Below are 19,490 nucleotides of genomic sequence, written 5' to 3'. Positions count from 1 at the left end.
TCTCATATGCCAACTAGTGACACAATACTATCCTCTAGATCCCTGTTCTATTGACTCCTATTAGTCTAACCTTCTTATAATATGCTAATTGCTTGGCTGTCAAGGACATCCATTGAGAGAGTATACCCTACATTTAGTACATGTCAGAGGATGATAGACTTTGCTAGGAGAGAATAAAGAGAGCCTTGAGTCCTGCTTGTATCATATTGCAACTCACAATATGCAGGGATGGGTTTTTTTCATTTCTCTCTTATCACAGAGGAAACTGCAAAAATGATTACAGATAGGGCAGCTCGCTAAAATTTCTTCTATCTAGTCATCATATTGCTTCTTGCCACAGTCTTTAAGTTGCTTAGAGCCAAAGTTCATACTTACGTAGTTTTTCAAATAACAAAAAATAGATGCATCAATCACACTAACACACAAGCAACTATGATATGTTGAACAAGTTGATTTGATCTTTTGGAAATGGTTTAGTATATAAAATGCTCCATATCATATATGAAGAAATAGTGCCAGCAGGATATTGAAAACCACAGAGAACTCTATAGGAAACATTAGCAAAGAACAGGGCAACTAAATGAACACCCTGGGAAAATAGACACTATAAAATTGGATCCCTGCTGCATCAACCTTTGCGGATGATATTGTTGATTTTGGAAAGGAACAGATTTCATGGATACTGGTAGATAGAAGTCTCATAGAATTTTTCAAAAAGCTCTATTTTTGCATTGGAAACTAGAGTACTTTTAAGTGTAATAGAAATAATTGCATCTTGCTCTTTCAGAAAAATTGTTGTCTCAAACTGAGCTCTCCATTTAGAGTCACAGTAAAATAGTTTTAAAGTGAAACAGTGTATTAAGCAATGCAGCAGCCATTGGTCAGCTAAGACACAGTTGATTTAATTAGTAGGCACAAAAAATATTTTTAATGTATTTTGCAGTTAATGCTCATGAAATAAAACAATGTAACCACTATGCATTTTTTCCCTACAGAATAAAGGTAATAGAAAATAACACAAACAAATTAGACTAAAGATTTTGAGTGCTTCACTGTCTGAGTTCCCAATTGTAAACACTTCAGTATAGCTTGATTTTTCAGACAGACCTATAGGCCTTTAAACCAGGCACCTTTCAGGCATCTTTAGCAAGGCTCCCAAAATTTGAGGTACCAAAAAATCACAAGTCACCTCTGAAAAATCTCAGCTCAATATTTTTGAAAAAGTCTATTTGCTAATGGTTTTCTGTGAGTGGCTGCTAAGGCACAGTTCCATTTGGAAAAATCGTTTGCTGTCTGTATTACTTTACATAGCTGTGAGATACTGTCACAAGTAAAAATGAAAATTCTGTGTAAACAGAAACTTGAAAGGTGCATAATTTCCTCTAGAAGTCTGACTTAAAAGTACATGATGCTTACAGAGAAGTATCATCACATTATTATAAAAGTAACAATGCACACTTCAACTTTCCCCTGGAATTTTTTGTGTAGCAATGCTTTATTTTGTTATACTATATCAACCCAATGCAGAAAGGGTGCAGATTAAGCTTCCACTTGAGCATGTATCCTCAGGCCCATATTCTAGTAACAGCTTCGTCTCTTTGCAGAACCTGAGGGACTAGGACGAGAAGCCAATACATCTTATATGATGCCAGTTTCAGAAGTCAGCTATACAGTGTTGATTGATTAGCTCTTAAAATAAATTATGCTGAAATGTTATAAATCTTTGACTTTGCTGAGGCCTAGATGAGACCCGAGAATGTGCATCCAATACACAGAACCGCAAAATGCATGGTAAGAGGCAGCTTTTATCCAAAATGTAAACAGCTGAAATACATTTAACAGGAACAGAAAACTTAGGCATTCATCAACTTGGATTACTGATTCATAAATGATGAGTTGTATGTAAATCAAGTATGTTGTCAAAACATTGCTCTTTTAATCCCTGATAAATGATGAGGTTTACAAAAGCAGATTTTTGTGGCTAACTAAAGATTGTTTAAAAATACATGAATAGTAGTTTAAGTGTTAATCCACTGTCTTTTAAGTAAACTATGTATCTTTGCTATATGAAGCTGCCCAATCATTTCATAAATCCATAGCTAGTTGAAACTAGTCTTAGCTGAAACCCAACATTGTTTTAGGCCTACAAATTTTACACGAAAATATGCTATAGGTAAACTCAGTGTCAAGGTATTTTCATTGCATCAGCTCAGCACACATTTGGTTTTAAATAATAAAGATGACCTACAATTTTCAAATAACCCTCTACCACCTCACTCTTAAAATTGGGAGCCATAAGAATGGATCCATCTCAGGATGTTTGCATTAGATCACGGGCAGGCAATTATTTGGGCCCACGGGCTACATAGGCAGTTCTGGGGATCTGTTATGGGCCACTCAGCACCCTCACCCCCACAACAGCCCAGAGCCCACGTACCCTGTGGCTCCTCCCTGCCACTGCCACCAGCACCCAGCAGCAGGTGAGTACACAGCCCCAATCCTGCCCCTGGCCTACCCCACATCCACTCCAGACTCACCCTGGCCAGAGTGGACCAGCTCCAGACCAGCCAGAACCTGTATGCACTGTCCCGACCCTGGCCCACCCCTCATCTGCTCTGGACCACTCACCCTTGCAGTAGTGGTGACTGGGCAGAAGCTGCTGCTGGGCATGAGGGGAAAGTGTCTGCCTTCTCTCTGCTGCCAGGCCCTTCTTGCTACAGCCACCCAGAGCCTGCACCCAGGCTGCCCTGCAGCTCCTCTCTACCACCATCATCTTCAGGCCACCCAGCAGGGCAGCAGTGGAGAGGAGCCACAAGGCATCCCAGACATAGGCTCCAGGTAGCTGTAACAAGAAAGGCCTGGCAGAAGTGAGGGGGAGGCCACTTTTCTCCCACATGTAGCAGCAACTTCTGCACAGCCACCATCGCTGCTGCCACTGCTCAGTGTGGACAGAGCTCAGTCCAGAGCAGTCACAGGATGGGCCAGGGTCAGAGCTGTGTGCGTGGGTCCCACCAGTACCATGGGGCTGGGGTTAGTGGTGGCGGCAGCTAGAAGGAGCCACTGCCACCTGGGCTGCCTAGAAATGCAGTCCAGCTGCAGAGCCACCCCAGCCCCACTACACCCCCCGGGGGTGGCAGGACACACCATGGGCTAGATGGCACCTGGACCAGGTGGGACCGAGGGACCCATGGTGGGCTGGAAAAAGTTAGGTTCACCCTGCATTAAATGCTGTATAAATGATTAAATGTTCTATTGGAAATTGAGTTATGCATCTGCTTTATACAGGCGAGATAGAGGAAGGGGGGTAAAAACATGTTGAGGACATGTTATATGCAAGAAAGTAGAGTAGCTAAAAGAAAATTTGCTATTTTTTCACATTGGGGTAGGATCGTCTGCTATTCAAGTATTATATTTTTGTTATAGAATACTAATAGGAATTAATTGTTTCCTAATATATTTTTTAAAATATAAATATAACATTTCTCATTATAGTTGATATTACTATCTGCTGTCTCCAATTTTGGTTGACTTTTCTCCCTTTTTCTCCTCTTTCCCAAAATGATTTATTTCCCCAAAAGAATACAAGAAATCATTATAGACCAGTCAGGTTTATCCTTAACCAAGCTTAGCAATACTGTGTTTCCCCAGTTGTCCTATTTAAAGCAATGGGACAACTTGTGGAGGAAGGAATTATTTCTTAATGGGTGTGCCTTTGCTATAGAGAGTGGACCAAAGCATGGAGCACCTAATGTGTCCACACATTAGGACTGTCTGGTGTTACTCTATGTATTTGGCATCAGTAACTGACAATATATACTGAAATACATGGAAAGCTGTATGCCAAAGACTCCCAGCAAAGCAACTAAGCTCTTACCTAAATTATACGAGCTAACAGCAATATTAGGAAGAGAATGAAGCGCCTGTAATTAGGGCTCACTTAAAATCCCATAAATAACAGTTCTATCATGGTGAGAGTAACTAAAGAATCAGTTATAGGGCTAGCTATAGGCAAAAGTGTAACAGTTTTAAATGGTTTTACTTTTCAGGTTTAGATATTTTACTTTGAGTTTCATTTGGGAATTTGGTCAGCCAACACTCACTGAAAACTTCCAATTTGCTTAAGTCATGCTACTTAATGTATCTTTTTGGTTGTTGCCAACTGATCTCTGACAATGTCAATGCAATATAAATAGACAAATCAACTTCTAAGTCTAATCAAAAAACATTATTCTTATTGCAGCTCTGAAATGAAGGTGCTGACCTCAAAAAGTAAAATCTTTTCATCTTGGCTTCTCTCCCTGTCTACTCCCATGGACTGCCAACTGCCGTGATCAGATTCTCCTTTGCTGCTTCCACTGACAAATCAGCATTATAAAAATGTACAAGCCAACCAGTAAAATTAGAATTTAAGTGAAAACAGACTGCACCCACTAGTGAAAGACATGGGTCATTTGAAAATGGTAGCTGGCAGTCTCTAGACTTTTGGATTGAGGAGAATAAGGAAAGGAAGAAGGTGGTATCATTATTATTTATTTTGTTTTTTAAGCTAACAGAATATGGCCTTTGTCCCACAAGTTGGCCAAAAATTTTCCTGATGCAGCTGACTTGGAATCAGTTACAATAAAGCAGTCATTCTCAACCTTTTTAGGCTCAAGGCACCATTCACTGCATTCTAAACACCCCTCATTAGACTCGAGATACGCCTCAGAAAATGCCAGCTCTTAGTTTTCACTCATTTTTTACTACACAAATATTATAGAAAAATTATCCTGTAACAAAGAACTCAAAAGTGAAAACGGTCAGAATTTTTTTAATACTATAGGTTCCTAGTCAAAATCTCTTAGTTTGTCTTGTGCATCATGTTTGCAAACCAAACAGTGCTAACATTGTATGGCACCCCATGACCTCTTGAAAGGATTTCAAGACACAGTACCCTGATTGAGAATCACTGCAATAAAGCATGGGATAGGAAATATAAACAATAAATAAAAAGGCCACAAACAATACCATATGCCCATATTCAAAACTGGAAAAAGGAGTGGCCATATTCTTGCCTCTAAAAATATAATGGTGATTGCATTCTGAATACCCACATCTATTCTCAAATGGGTAAAAGTGAAGTAAGATCATGTGCACATGTAGTAAAAATATAAAAAGAGCTATAAAGCAAAAAGTAAATAGTATTTTAAACAGCAACTGCTACATTTTCCACGTGGAAGAAAAGATACATTGATTCACTGCTTATGAAATGGAAATAAAATATTTAGCATCAACAATTATTTCTATAATTTTACAGCTTACATGCAATATACTGCACTTATAGCCCTCATATCCAGTATATTTAGATAAAGGGAGAGAGAGACAGATAGACCACACCTGTGAAAATAACATAGTACATATACTCAGTAGAATTGTCTAAAAATACTTCCTCTATGTGTGTCATAAACCTTTTGGCCCTCACTTTTATGTGTATAAAAATCTTCATATATACCTGTTTAGAGGAGACATTTATGTGTTTGAAGATTCAAAGAGTCATTTCTACTCGCAAGTCTGGTAATTAGAACTGTAATTATAAGATCTGGGTAAATACCTCAAGATATAGCCAAAAATGTTTGCCCAAATGAAAATAAATGGATTGTCTTTGGCTACCTTTGCACTATACTGATGGTCATTTTCCATAAATATTCCAGCTAATGAACCTAGTGGCATGGTGATGTAATTCTTATTATGCCCATCCCCTCCCCTTTTAGACACTCAAACCACTGTTTTAGTTCCAAATACGCTTAAATGTCCCATGTTTGAACAGACTCCTGGCAAGCTTGGTGCTTGCAGGCATCTAAGCGTCTTCTCTGAATGTTCTCTGTTTTGCACCCCCATTTTATGAGCTGAAAAGTGCATGTCTCCTGCCTGTGCCCTAGGACAAAGCTTATACCAGCTAAACACCCTTCTCTTCTCTATATATCTCCTCCCCGAACTCCAGATGTGAGGATGTTCTCTCTTCAGAGGCACTTGATAGGAGCTAAGCCATCACACAGACGAGAGCAGCACAGCTTATAGATTCATAGATATTGGAGGCTGGAAGGGACCTCGTGAGATCATTGAGTCCAGCCCCACTGCCATAAGCAGGAACTCTGCTGGGGTCAAATGATCCCAGCAAAATACGCATCCAAATGCCTTTTGAAGGAGTCCAGAGTAGGTGCTTGCACCCTGGTGCTGCACCCTGGACACTCAGATTGTAAAGGAGTTTTTCCTCATGTTCAGTCTAAATTGGCCTTCCAGAAGTTTGTGGCCATTAGACCTTGTTGTCGCTTTGGGAGCCCTGGTGAACAACTGTTCTCCCAGGTCCTGGGGCAAGCCCCCCCAATATACTTAGCTGTTGAAAAGGAGCACTACTATTTGCTTAGGGTTAAGAAAACACACAACTCTGAACAAAATAAACCTCAAATGCATTCCCTGCCTCAGTTTCCTCAACATTCTGGAACATTCTATGAGCAGTGATCTGGTCCTCTGGGATGGCCCAAAACCAGGGTATTACTCTGGGTTACATTACCCATTCTTACTTTGGTAAGTGCCACAGCTAAGCCACGTCCTGCTCTTTCCCTCTCCTTCCCAAAGCTTCTTGGATCTCTCTCTCTGACTTCCCCACATGAATAGTTCTAAAAACCTCCTTTGTTCCTTCTGTTCCTTTGTTGCATTTGGGGAATTTCCACTCTCCCAGATGCTTCCTAAGGATGAGTTGAAAGGAAAGTACAGGCAGTCCTCAACTTACAATGTTTTGATTTACAACATTTCGCACTTACAATGTTTCACGCTTAAAGTGTTTATAAATTGTCACCCTGTTTCAACTTTCTGACGTCAATTTTGACTTTACAACACATGATCCGATGTGATGCCACACCAGCAAACAAGTTCGCTGCATTGCCTATCTCCCTGGAGAACACCTATCCAAACTTCCTTGGACACTTTCTTTAAGAAAGCAGACAAGACTCCAGAAAAACCTGCAGCCAAGACTCCTGAGAAGACTCCAGCCAAGAACCCTTCAAAAAGTCCAACCAAGAGGCCTTCTAAAAATCCAGCAAAGTCACCTCACAGAACTCCTTCCAAATCAGAGGTGGGCAAAATATAGCCTGTGTGCCGGATCCGGCCCATGAGGCCATTCTATCCAGCCCATGGGGCCCCTAAAAAATTTAGAAAATTAAAATGTATCTGTCCTTGGTTCCTGTCAAAGATGACAGGAACCAAGGGTAGTAGGACCCAGGGGAAGCCCTGGAGAGCTCCTGCAACAGTAAGGAACACCTGGCCCCGCCCTCCTAGCCGGAAGCCCCAGCAAGGGCTTCTGGCCTGGGACCATGTGTTTGCCCCAGCATGGGAACCTCACATAAGGGGGGGGGGGAAGGGCAGAGGACTAGCTGGTGCTGAGTGTGGGGGAAAAATGGCCCCTCCCCCACCCATGCCCAGAGCTCCCTGCTGCAGCCACTTGCAGCCCATGCAGGGCTCTCCTGAGCAGGCACAGGCAGCCCCATGGGGCTGCGAATGGCTGCAGCATGGTGCACCAGCTATGGGGCTGGCAAGGGGCCACTTTTCCCCCACACTCAGCACCAGCTTGTAACCCAGCCCTGTGCCAGCTCCGGGTTTGCCCATCAGGGCTGTACCATGGCAGCAGCAGCTGCGGCCCCCCGGGCTTGCCACGCTAAGCGCACAAGCTCCAGGCAGGCAGCAGCAGCAAACACTGCCCCACGTGGTAAGTGGGGGTGCCACAGCTGCTGCCACTGCATCACAACCCTGACAGGCAAGCCTGGAGCCAGCATGGGGCCCAGGCTGGCAACGGGGCTGGGTTAGAAGCTGGTGCTGGGCATGGGGGAAAAGCGACCCTTTGCCTGCCCCATGGTTGGCACCCCATGCTGCAGCTGCTCGCAGCCCATGTGGGGCTGCCTGTGTCTGCTCAGGACAGCCCCATGTGGGCTGCAAGCAGCTGTAGCAGGGAGCTCCAGGCACAGGGTGGGGGAGGGGCCACTTTTCCCTCACACTTAGAACCAGCTCCTTCCCTGCCAGCAAGCGGGGGGGGGGTGCCGCACGCTGTCCCCTGCCTGTACCGCAGGGCTGGTGGGGCACTGGGAGTGAGCGGGTGCGGGAGCAGGGCCCGCACCCGTGTCCCAGGGCCAGAGCCAGCAGGGCCCAGAGCAGGGCAGCAGTGGTACAGGTTCCCAGCTAGCAGGGGCTCTATGGAGCTGGGCCAGCTCCCCCCTCTCCCTGCTGGTGCAGCGCAGCCCAGCTCCACAGACTCCTGCCAGCCTGTACCCTGCTTTGGGCCCCACCAGTGCTGGCCCTGGGACATTGGTCCCAAGACATTGGGACATTGGTCCCAAGACGGTGACCAGGGAGCAGGTCACCCTTCAAGGGGCAGGGCTACCCATGCAGCCCTTGACAGTTTGCCACAACTTGGTAAGTGGGTCTCTGCCCAAAATAATTTCCAGCCCCTTTTCCAAATCAATTTGATTGCTATTTACAATATCAAAATATTAATGTAGCTATATTAGTCATCTATAATTGATTGAGTACAAAATTCTGGGTTATTTTTGGTGAAAATAGGGTATCGGGCCTTGATTAAGGAACCAATCTACCATTTATAACTTTGTTTCCTATGGGAAAATCGGTTCCGAGTTACAACGTTTAGACTTAAGACATGGTTTTCAGGAACCAATTGTGTCATAAGTCTGAGGACTGCCTGTAGTTCTCCCAGCACCAGCCCACCCCATTAGCAGTTTTAAGCACTGTTGATCTAAACACAATTATTTCAGTTAAGTACTTTCCATTGCCCCTAATCTGGTTCAGGAAGCCTTGTCAAGAAAAGGTAGAGACACAAAAGTATTTTGTGCATCAGTTTTCAGAGTTGATAACATCAACTCGAATTCCTTGGTGGTATGCAGGTAGATTCCCCAAATCTTCACAACAAGTGCTATTTAAAGGAAAACAATGAATGTTGAAGAAATATTAGGCAGCATTCAAGAACCTGAGATAGGGCAGCACCAAGCATATGCTCTACTTAATCCCAGGTCTACACACAAAATTTTACTGTATTTTAGTTAGATGTGTTTTTTTCATCAAACTTGATCACTAAAAGCTTCAGTGTGTAGCTATTTTTCCTCCTATAGTGGAATAACGATTTAGTATAAAGCACATTTATACATGTCTATCTTAGTTTTACTTTGTGCACTCTATGGGGGTTGCACAGCTGTAACATTAGCACGTAACTATAGTCAAAGCAGTACAACTCTCTAGTTTAGGCAAAGTATAAGTCCTGCTAAAGCCCTAATTTGAAGATAAACTTCTCAGTAGAAGATTGATTCTGAGACATAAGCCATTTTACACTATAAAATGTTACCTGTAAAGCTTCTGCCAGCATAAAGGCAAAATGCATTCACATTTTGCTGCTTTTGCTGATACAGCACTTTCTTTCAGTGACAGGCTTTATCAGCAAAAGATGTACTCTGAATGGGCTACCAATGTCACAAATGCATTGTCTTGTACACTAATTTGGGGGGATTTTTACAATGCATTGTGGGATACTAGTATTCTCCTTGAGAGATAGTAGGAGTTTCAGGTCAGGTTCCCACAATTCCTTTTCTTCCATCCCATATTCTACGCTTTCATGCTTGCTTTCGAAAATATCAAAAACCTCACACAATCTGCTCTTTCTCAGGCCAGTGCTCCCTCTCATTGCCAGAAGCTTGATTGCTGAACAGATCAGCAGAACTGTCATAAGTATTTTAGATACAGGGCTGCTTTTCCTGTATTTGCAAAACAGCAGCCACGATCACAGCAACCAAAAATCAGAAAATTGTGGAGCAGTCAAGGATGTGGGCACTGAGTGAAAGTCAGTGTATTTTAACTCAGAGAAAAAGGAATCAGTTTTCACAAAAAGAAAATGTTGCTGTTCAGTAATAAACACACACCAAAAGAAATGCAAAGTGGGATAAACACTCTGCTGCATCAAAAGTCACTGCAAATACACCTATTATTATTCTCCTTAATGTCCAGTAGAAGCAATATGCTGCCCGGCAAACTAGTACATTGAAAGGAGCCCATGCTGCAGGATCCAGGGCAACAAAACGGCCCACGCAGTGAATTGACTGCTGATTTATAGGTCCTTGGGTGTTCCACAATATTTTGACAAATAGGAGTGTATTTGCTTGATGCATCAGTCTGTCCTCTTGCCTCTGCTCTAGCATTTGTTTCCTGAATTCTCTGATTTTATGGGCTCTGGACTTCGAACTCTGAAGTAGTTCTGGGAACTTACATTTTTTTATTCATTTATTTTTCCTTCTTATCATGGTTAGTTTTATAGAAGATTTGGAGAGGGTTACCCTTAAGGATTCCACCGATGCTGATGAGTATATTGGGATACGTTTCAAACCAGTTAGCCATGCAAGGGTATGCCAGACAAGCATAAAGTGTAAATGCTGCTGAGCTTATTAGAACAGAACTTGGCATCCTACATTAATTTCTCACATATGGATGCCAAAGACCAGAGAGGTACTTCAAAGTTGTCTGGGCCCATATGCTGTTGCGGTGATGTGATGTCACTCTCGGTGCTTATTGTAGAGATGTACTGAAGGTTTCTCACAGTTGAGAGGGAACTAAAGCTATTCTCTGAGAAATATGATCAAGGAGAATTTCAACAGAGTGTCAGGGGACAAAAATGACATCTGGGTCAAGACGAACAAAAAGTTCCTCAATCAGAGAAGAACTGTGGTCACTGGTTAGCTCTGCGAACCAATCTAAGCCACCCCTCGAGCCAACAACAGTTTCTGCCTCTTTCCTGCATCCAAGTACAGCAGACAGAAAGCCTGGATCCAATAAATTTACATCTAGTCCGAGTATCCAGTCAGAGGACTGCCTGAAGGTCTTCTTGTGTATATTTTTACAGGTTTAATTTGAATGTCTAAGTGTTGGTTGGCAAGCTTCTTTGGGTAGATGTGACATCTATTATTAGACCAACTGAGTAGTTGTAACAAAGGTCTTTGCAAGCTTTCAGGCACAAACACCCTTCTTCAGGCATAGGGAGACACTGCCTATTTTTTTAGGGGGGGAGGGGGTTAGGTATTAGTTTGCATTTGTTTCTTATTCACAGTTTGGAAAACACTGAATTATATTTGCATGGGTTTTTTATTTCACTAGAACTTGTTTTCTACACGAAAACATTTTTACTTCAAATGCATCAGAGACTCATGCTATTATATACATTTGGGAAAGGGTTTTGATTATTTGAAGGATCCTTTCTTTTTGTTTTTCCCTATTACAGCTAGTGCCTGCTCTTAAATCAGCCAGTTACTTTAAAAGAGAATTCCTTTGTTCCCTGTCTGAAAAAAGTCAGCCTCCATTTTGACATGCAGGAAGGAGGAATAGTCATGCAGCATCAAAGGCCCTGAAGAGAAGTCATGTGGTGTATTTCAGTGGATAAATAACTAGTCATCCCCTTCCATTCCTCTGTAGGTTCTCTCTCTGGGTTCAACTGAGCCTCAAAGAGCTCCTGGCTATTAGTGGCCTCTGCATCCTTTCTGCCTTTCTCTTCATTGTGGGAGGCTTTCTTCCAGACACGATGAAGTGTCCACTGTCCATGATGATTTGGAGTAGGAACCCCACTAAGTATGTCATTTGCCTCTATACAATAAATAATTAAATAGCAGTCCTAGAGGACATTACCACATGCAGTGTTGGCTTCTTGCTGGTAAAACTGCCACTTCCCCATTTACTTGGCACCAGAAATCTTGTTTGTCATACTCCAGCTTCCTTGAAAATCCATAATTTCTTTCCTAAATCAGAAGATTTACATGCAGCTATAGCTTTGAGCTCACAAATGCAGACTGGGAAAAGAGAGGGATTTCCAAAACACTGGAAACAATTGTTATGACGTTGGACAGAGGGATTTAAAATTCAACCAAAACAGTCACTGTCAAAACAGTTAGTGTCATTGTGCCCTTGTTTCTGGAGGTGTGTTTGCAGAGATACAGGTAATGCAGCATCCACACAAGCATTGTGCTGGTGAACTAGTGCCAGTACAATACTTATGCCAGCAGGGTAATTGATTTACCTGGCCCACAGAAACTGAATGTTTCATCAGCAGGACTCAAATAGACTGTGGATGCACACAAGACTGTTATGGGAGGAGGCAAGTTTTACTAATATAATGTGCATAGCATTGACCATGCCTTGCACTTACCCAGAAATTAGAAATAAAACTATATTTTCTTCCCAGTATGTGTCCTATAAAAACTAACTAACATATACCCAATTCACTCGACTCTAGTAATTACCCAACTCTCACACATGCCCAAATGCAGTAACTGTGCTAATGAAAGTATATTCAGGCAAACAGGAAAACGAAAGGTTTCCCTGAGCATAGCAATCCATGAGCAAACAAGTTTGTCTATGCCAGTAGCATGCAAAGGGGTGATGTGGCTAACTTCACAGCCAGACACTATTTACAGCTGGGGTGAGGGGAGATCTAGAGCTTTGGCGGGACACTTTGAGTGCTGTTGCCACTGCAACCCACTGGAAAAGAAAATGGAGGCTCTTTAAAAATTTGGCCCTATAAATTTCAAGCTCAGATATTTTCACTTACCATCGTTTTGTCTTTCCATGTCCCCTTCTCTCACCTTTCCTTGCTCTTATTTTTTTTCATACATCTCCCTTCTCTTTTCACATTCGGCGTCAGGAAGGGCAGCTTTTGAGGGGACAAATTAGCACAGCACTTTTCTGGCAAAGTCAGCAGCAGTGTCTCCAGTGATTTAAAATCATTTTTTAAAATAAGCTGCATTTCATGCCAGTGACATAACCAGAAGGTCAAATCCTTTGATTTTCAAATGCACTTTCCTTTTCTGCAGCTTAAAGCCTAAATTATCATATGCATGAACACCTAAACTGCAAAGAAGGACTGAGGTTTCTACACACAAATTCACTTAACTTTTGTTTTTTATAATTTATGGCAGGGTTGTACATAGCCCTAGATAGCTGATCCTTTTATTTATTTGTCTTTACAAAAAATATAAACAGGCAAACGATTTTATAACTATAAATAGAACTGGCCTCAGATATACTGCAAAATATGACAATTAAGAGTACAAAAACTGTCTGTAATGGACAACCAGACCATAAGTAAAGGAAAACATTTGCTGTACTGCCCTAAGAAAATTGAGAATCAAAGTGACTCTTCCCTCCATATTTCCAGGTACTCTAAAGAGATCTATACCCCACACAGCGTGAACTGCTAAATGTGTTGGAATAACTAGGCTTTGCTCCCTTCCAAACCATACTGAAGTGCAAAGCTATGGGTCTACCACTCCCAACCCCACTCTAGCCCATCTGCACTGTACAAGAAATAGCAACACTGTGTAATGAATATGTGCTGCCATACTAACAGGTTCACAAAAGGGCAAAGTGAATATGGAGCTATTGGCTAGAGACAGACATTCAAAAAGCCTTAGCCTGAATTGATTCAATTTTTGCAGGTTAGTCTAACCTGGCTAGGCTGAACCAGTTTGCAAGTGCACAGACATTCCCTCTGGACTGACAAAATGTAGGCACATGCCTACAGTGGCTCAGGCTAGCAGCCAGGGGGAGCTAGAGCAGCCCTCCCTTCCCTTCTACAGTGCTAAGCTGAGAGCAGAAGAACATGGTCAGGCCCCAGCAGGACGCTCTGATTAGGGAGGGGTTCCTTTCCCCTTGCTGGTCCTGACCAGGGAGGGAGCCAGCAAGCAGTTGATAACACAGTGTTTAGCACCCCATCAAGAAGACAAAAGCCTCCCACATGAGTTCAAGCTCTTCTTAAAACCCCTTTCCAAGGAAGGAGAGGAGGGATGTAACCCGCTGACCTGTTGATTCACTCCAAAAAGCCTTAAGCATACACTGTCCTGTCTGCCTTTGTCCTGTCTACCATACACAGACACCTCTCAGCATTAGCTAGCATACCACATGCTGCCTACGGGTCCATGCTGTGGGAGGGGAGGGTGGGAATCCCTGCTTGAGCAGCAAGTGGGGGTGAGGGAGTGGGGCTCAGGGCAAACCAAGCAGACCCTGCTGTGCCTGCAGTCCTTTCTAGAGCTCCAGCTAGGAAGTAGAGGGGCGGGGCCAGCCCTGCTCTGGAGCAGACAACCCAGCCCAGGACTGTAAAGCATCTGGGATGCTTGGGAACTCTGGTTTAATTTAAACCAGGAAGGGGTTTGGGACAGACATTGCATAAACTGGTTTGATGCAAATCCATTAAATCTGATACTACATTCAACCAGGTTTATCTCAAACCAGTTTCAGCCATTTTCAAACTGTTTTATGTGCACTGAACATCTGTTCTCTTACAGGTTTAAACCAGTTTCTGATCATTTAAACCGTTTATGTGTAATGTCCATCCCTAGCCATTGACACCTAATCCAACAGACTTCCCTTTAAAAAGAATATCGTTAGGGGTATAAATTTAGCCACGAATTTCCATTTTTATTAATATAATATCTTTGAAAAGCACACTGCAATGCTTTGCTTTCATTTTCCTACAGAGCTGAAGTATTGTTTAGAGACATGTGATTACAAACTTAAGTTAAACATACTCTCAGTCTATTGCAGTTCATGCTATAATAAAACTGTTACAAGAAAAGCCTCATAACTATCCTTAATATAGTATATAAAACAAAGCAAATTGAGGCTCAATTCATCATACATTTACTCACAGGAGTAGTCTTGACTCATGTGAATCCTTCCAGTAATGAATGAGAAAGGGACTGGACCCTATTTAGAATAAAAAATGAAGAATTATTAAAAAAAAAACCCTGCAAAGTCTACTTACTAATAGTGAAATGAGTAATAAAAAGAGTCTGCCAATGTTTGACCCAGCATCATCTCATCTACTGGCACACCTATATAATAAATTTGGTTGCAATATTTCTTTTTTTTATTGCCTTCAAAATTTGAAATTCACAATTTGGAAATAAAAATGGGACCTTTTCATTTGCATATTTTCTCTTCTTTTACCTGCTCTCTGTTTAAACAAAAAGTTATCTGAAAAAATTCATACCATTTATTATTTATTGCAATTGTGGTATGCATAAAAAGAAAAACCACTAAAATCTAGAATTATAAATAGTAAATTTATAGCAGTTTCCATGTGGTTATGCTTCACAGGGTTTGAACAAAGATTTCCTCCCATTTTGATTCACCTAAATTCTTACCTGCTCCCCCAGCAAAATTATAATATCATCTCTGAAATCTGCAGCTGGTCCTTGAGTATAAAATGTGCCAACCGAAAACCTGGATTTGAATATACATGAAGCTTAGGAAATTCATCAACCAGATTTGTTTGCAGCACAGGTCTGCCTGTATTTCAAAGTAGAAATCAGCCAAGGTTTGCTGTAAACTGTGTCCAGGCTTGCTTCAAGTGATCGTGAGCCTTAGTGGATCTTTGTGAGAACCTGGGCTGAATCTGTAAGAAATCTCCAGTCAAGGTGAATTCAATATGTGTCCAGGTTTTTGTTATGAACGTTTCAGAGAGCTCTAGTGCTTTGCTTACATTTATCTAACCTGTCCTCTGGTGTGAGGCTTTGCAGCCCTCTCCCACGCTGCAGTCCAGATAAATGTCTGACTGAACCACAGTCAATTGTGTCAATTTTAAACGTTTAGTAATAAAAATAAACTTGCTCAGGCAAAACCGACTGGGGGCTATTAGCTGGTATCTTTTGGCAGGGCTCAGAAATGAGCAAGCAAGCATTCTCATAGTATTATCTATAGCATTTTCTCTAAATTACAGTCAGGTCTATAAGTGCTTCCTGGAAGCTGCTCTTGTCTAAATAAAGATCTAAGATTTCACCTTTGTTTCTTCTTTTTGCTAATGAATTGAAGTAAAAACAAAAACAAATATATTTTAGGAACTTTTTAGGAAATAGCAAACAGTATCAGAATCAAGTTACATTTTCTGAAAACACATGCTTACATTTTTAAATAGAGATGGACACAAACCAAAACATTAGATCGGAACAAAGCCAAGCATGGGGGTGCTTGAAATCATATCCAAATGCTGTGTGGCGTACTTCCATCTCAGGGCTGGATCTTCAGCAGGGGTATGCTAGCAGCATAGCTCCAGAAGAATCAGTAAAGCCATGAGAGTCTGGCCCTCTGTGTAAAGGAATCCATGCTGACCATGAAGGCAATTAGTAAATCCTACACAAGATGTTAAACTACAGAATCCTGCATGGTTACTTTGTCCCTGTACCTCACAGAATCATTGGAAACATTTTTTTCCCCATTCTGAGTGCAGCATTTACAATACAAATAATAATTACGAAAAGGTTACATATAGCTCCGCAAATTACAATGAATTTATAGATGCAGTCTGATTCCTTTTTATGCTAAAGATGAAAAGACAGATGAAGAACATTATTATTCTCTTTCTTGCAATTATGAAACCTTCATGCATTGAAAAATTCCACACGTTAACCTTTTGCATAGAAAAAGTCCCATTATGGCTAGGAACAGACATTACACATAAACTGGTTTAAGTGAACAGAAACTGGTTTAAATCTGCAACAGAACAGATGTTCAGTGCACTTAAACTGGTTTGAAAATGGCTGAAACTGGTTTGAGATAAACCTTGTTGAGTGTAGTATCAGACTTAATGGATTTGCAACAAACCAGTTTATGCAATGTCTGTCCCAGACCCCTTGCTGATTTACATTAAAAGCAGACTCCCCCAGCATCCCAGCATGCTCTCTAAGCTGGGTGGGGGTCTCTGCTCTGCAGCAGAAATGGCCCCTCTCCTGGCTGGAGCTCGGGAGAGAATATATATTTCTCTCTGTATATATATACAGTATAGATATATACATATAAACTGCCCTGAGTTTTGATTCCTTTATCCTCTAGACCAATACAGCTACAACCTGGATCCCCTGTAATTGATCATTTGTACATGAGTTCACAGCAATTCATATAGAATCACAGAATCATAGAAAATTAGAGTGGAAATGTATCTCAGGAAGGTATACCTACTGGTAGATAGGGGATGTTTCTGTTGCTGGTGTTTTTGTTACAGCCCAACAGCTTATGGTTTGTGTTACTGTTTATGCTGATGGTTTGGGCTGGGACTAAAAGGGGTAGTTATGGAGGTCCCATTAGTGCCCACCAGGGGCAGACTCAAGGCCTGAGGCTTTTGTTGAGCACGGAGAGGGGCAGGGTGCAGGAGCATGATGAGATAGTGGCCCAGTGCCAGAGGGGTACAGCCACATGGGGGGTCATTGGAGGAGGGTGGGGGCAGAGACCCAGTGACTGAATGTGATAAATTGAAGTTAGTGCCTCAAAGCCAGGCACAGTGGGCCTAGGCTAAAAGGCATAGTGAAATTAAAAGGGCAGAGGCCAAGGAGGCCGAGGTCCCAACAGAGGGAATAATGTTACCATAACACTTGCAAGGCTTGGGTTGTGGTGTAGGGGAGGAATGGAACCACACAAATTGCTCTTCAGGCCTACTTAGCACAAAAGGTGCTTGACACTAGCAGGGTCCAGGAGGGACCTGGATGAATTGAGTGGACACAGGCTCTTTCTAAGGCCCTTGGGCAGCCTCCCTTATTTAACTGCAATAACAAGGCATGACAGGTGAGCAGTTAAGGGGGGGCCACATTAGGGACAGAGCCCAGCAAGAGTCACATGGCCACCAGGGACCTTCACAGCCATCTCTTGGGCTCAACTCTTCCACAGTGTTTTGCTACTCTCCTCATGACAATTTTTCCTAATATCTAGACTCAACTTCCCTTGCTGTAACTTGAGATCATTGCTCCTTGTTCTGCCATCTGCCACCACTGAGAATAGTTTAGTTCCATCCTCTTTGTAACCACCTTTCAGATAGCTGAAGGCTGCTATTAAATCTTCCCTGCTCTTCTCTTTTCCAGACTAAATAAGCCCAATTCCCTCACCCTTTCCTCATCAGCCAAGTATCCCAGCCATTTTTTCATTGCCCCAAAACACAAAATGTGCTTGCAATTTAGCATGCATATGTTTACAGAAAGCTATGAAAAATCTAGTCCCCAGTGGGTGTGTCTACATGACATGCTTACTGCACAGTAGCCTAATAACACTGCGCAGTAGCATGCTGGTCAAAAACCATGCCAATATGCTACAACGCAGTGTTATTAGGCTCCAGAATAGTAAGCATCACAAAAATACCATGGGCCAGCACTACTGCTCTGTAACTGTAGTTACTGTGAATTTAGTTAGTGCTTCATTAAGCAAGTACTAAACTAAATGCACAGTAACTGCTGCGCATTAATGAACAGGTAGACACACCCAATCTGAATTTTACCTTGGGAGCTGAAAGTTTACTTAAAAATATAGACAATCCTGAGCCGAAACAGCACTGTTTGCAAAGGAGCCTTAATATGCTCTTTAGTGCCTTAGATTTTCACAGTGAACATACAAAAAGAGAAAAGATAAAGACTGAAAAAAATCGGTGAAAATGAATGAAATACCTGCCCAGAGAGAGGGTACAAATCTTTCACTGGAAAGGGCCCAGATTTGTAGTCAAACACAGGAAATGCACTCATTATAGTATATAGGAGTTCTGCCCCTGTGGAAACCTCACTATTGAAAAGTAAGAAGACTTACTTATTCAATTTAAATTCATAGTTCTAAAAACCTGTGCTGAAAATCCACTAGTCTGTGACATCATCAGAGGGTGCATACAAGCATTACATTTTTATTGATTAAGTCATTTTTAGCCAGGTAGAAATGCTCAGTATACTAAGTGTTCACAATGCTTAACCTTGTCTAAAAATGGCAGGTGTGATGGAAAATTAAACAAAGTCCAATGAGGTTTAGGTCTAGTACAATGGCTGTTAGACGAGTTTTACTAACAATCGTATAGTTCTCCTATCAATAGAAGCTCCACCGCTGTCCTGTGGCATCCCAGACTCCATCACTCCACACCTCCCGTCTCCCCTCCAGGAGGACACTCCTCAACTCAGCCGGACTCAATGACACTGGCTGACTCACAAATCAAACCCTTCCCCATGTCAGCAACTCTATACAGCCCATGGGTGGTACAGCTGACAGCTGGGCAGAGGGGACTGGGAACCAGGGTGGGAAAGCTGCTGCCACCCACTCCTCAGACTAGAGTCTCCAGTGTGAGGAGGGGGTAGGGGTTTTACCAGTTCACCCCAGAACTGGCCTGGAAGGGAGCAGAAGGTAATGCTCCCCACTTGTTCCTGAGACCAGGGACTGCCTGGCTTAGGAAACAAGTGGTGGCCTTGCTCCCTGTTCTCTCTGTTTCTGGGGTGGGGGGGGTGGGGGGCTTTGGACCCTGGCATTTTTGTGCCATGAGGGAGAAAAATTCCTCAAGAGAGCCCTGCACCTTAAGGAAGTGATCCTAGAAGCACAAGGGGAGTCCATCCCAACCCACAGGAAAGGTGGTAAAAGGACTCAACAACCCCCTTGGCTCAACAGGGAACTCATGGACCTCCTGCAAC

The 19,490-nt window shown here is 42.4% G+C and overlaps 1 long non-coding RNA gene across 6 annotated transcripts in view; it reads right to left on the bottom strand.

The window, feature by feature from the left end:
* The window catches only part of LOC132249574 (uncharacterized), a 144,221-nt gene that overhangs the window by 72,016 nt on the left and 52,715 nt on the right, over positions 1-19,490 (bottom strand). For all 6 annotated transcript variants that reach the window (XR_009461075.1, XR_009461073.1, XR_009461071.1 and 3 more), the window contains one exon: positions 14,718-14,775. This is a non-coding gene — a long non-coding RNA (uncharacterized LOC132249574). The remainder of the gene's footprint in view (positions 1-14,717; positions 14,776-19,490) is intronic.

The sequence above is a fragment of the Alligator mississippiensis genome, chromosome 3, assembly GCF_030867095.1.
Source record: "Alligator mississippiensis isolate rAllMis1 chromosome 3, rAllMis1, whole genome shotgun sequence".
Lineage (NCBI taxonomy): Eukaryota > Metazoa > Chordata > Crocodylia > Alligatoridae > Alligator > Alligator mississippiensis.
The sequence above is the reverse complement of the archived record's forward strand: the minus strand, read 5'-3'. Positions and strand labels throughout refer to the sequence as shown.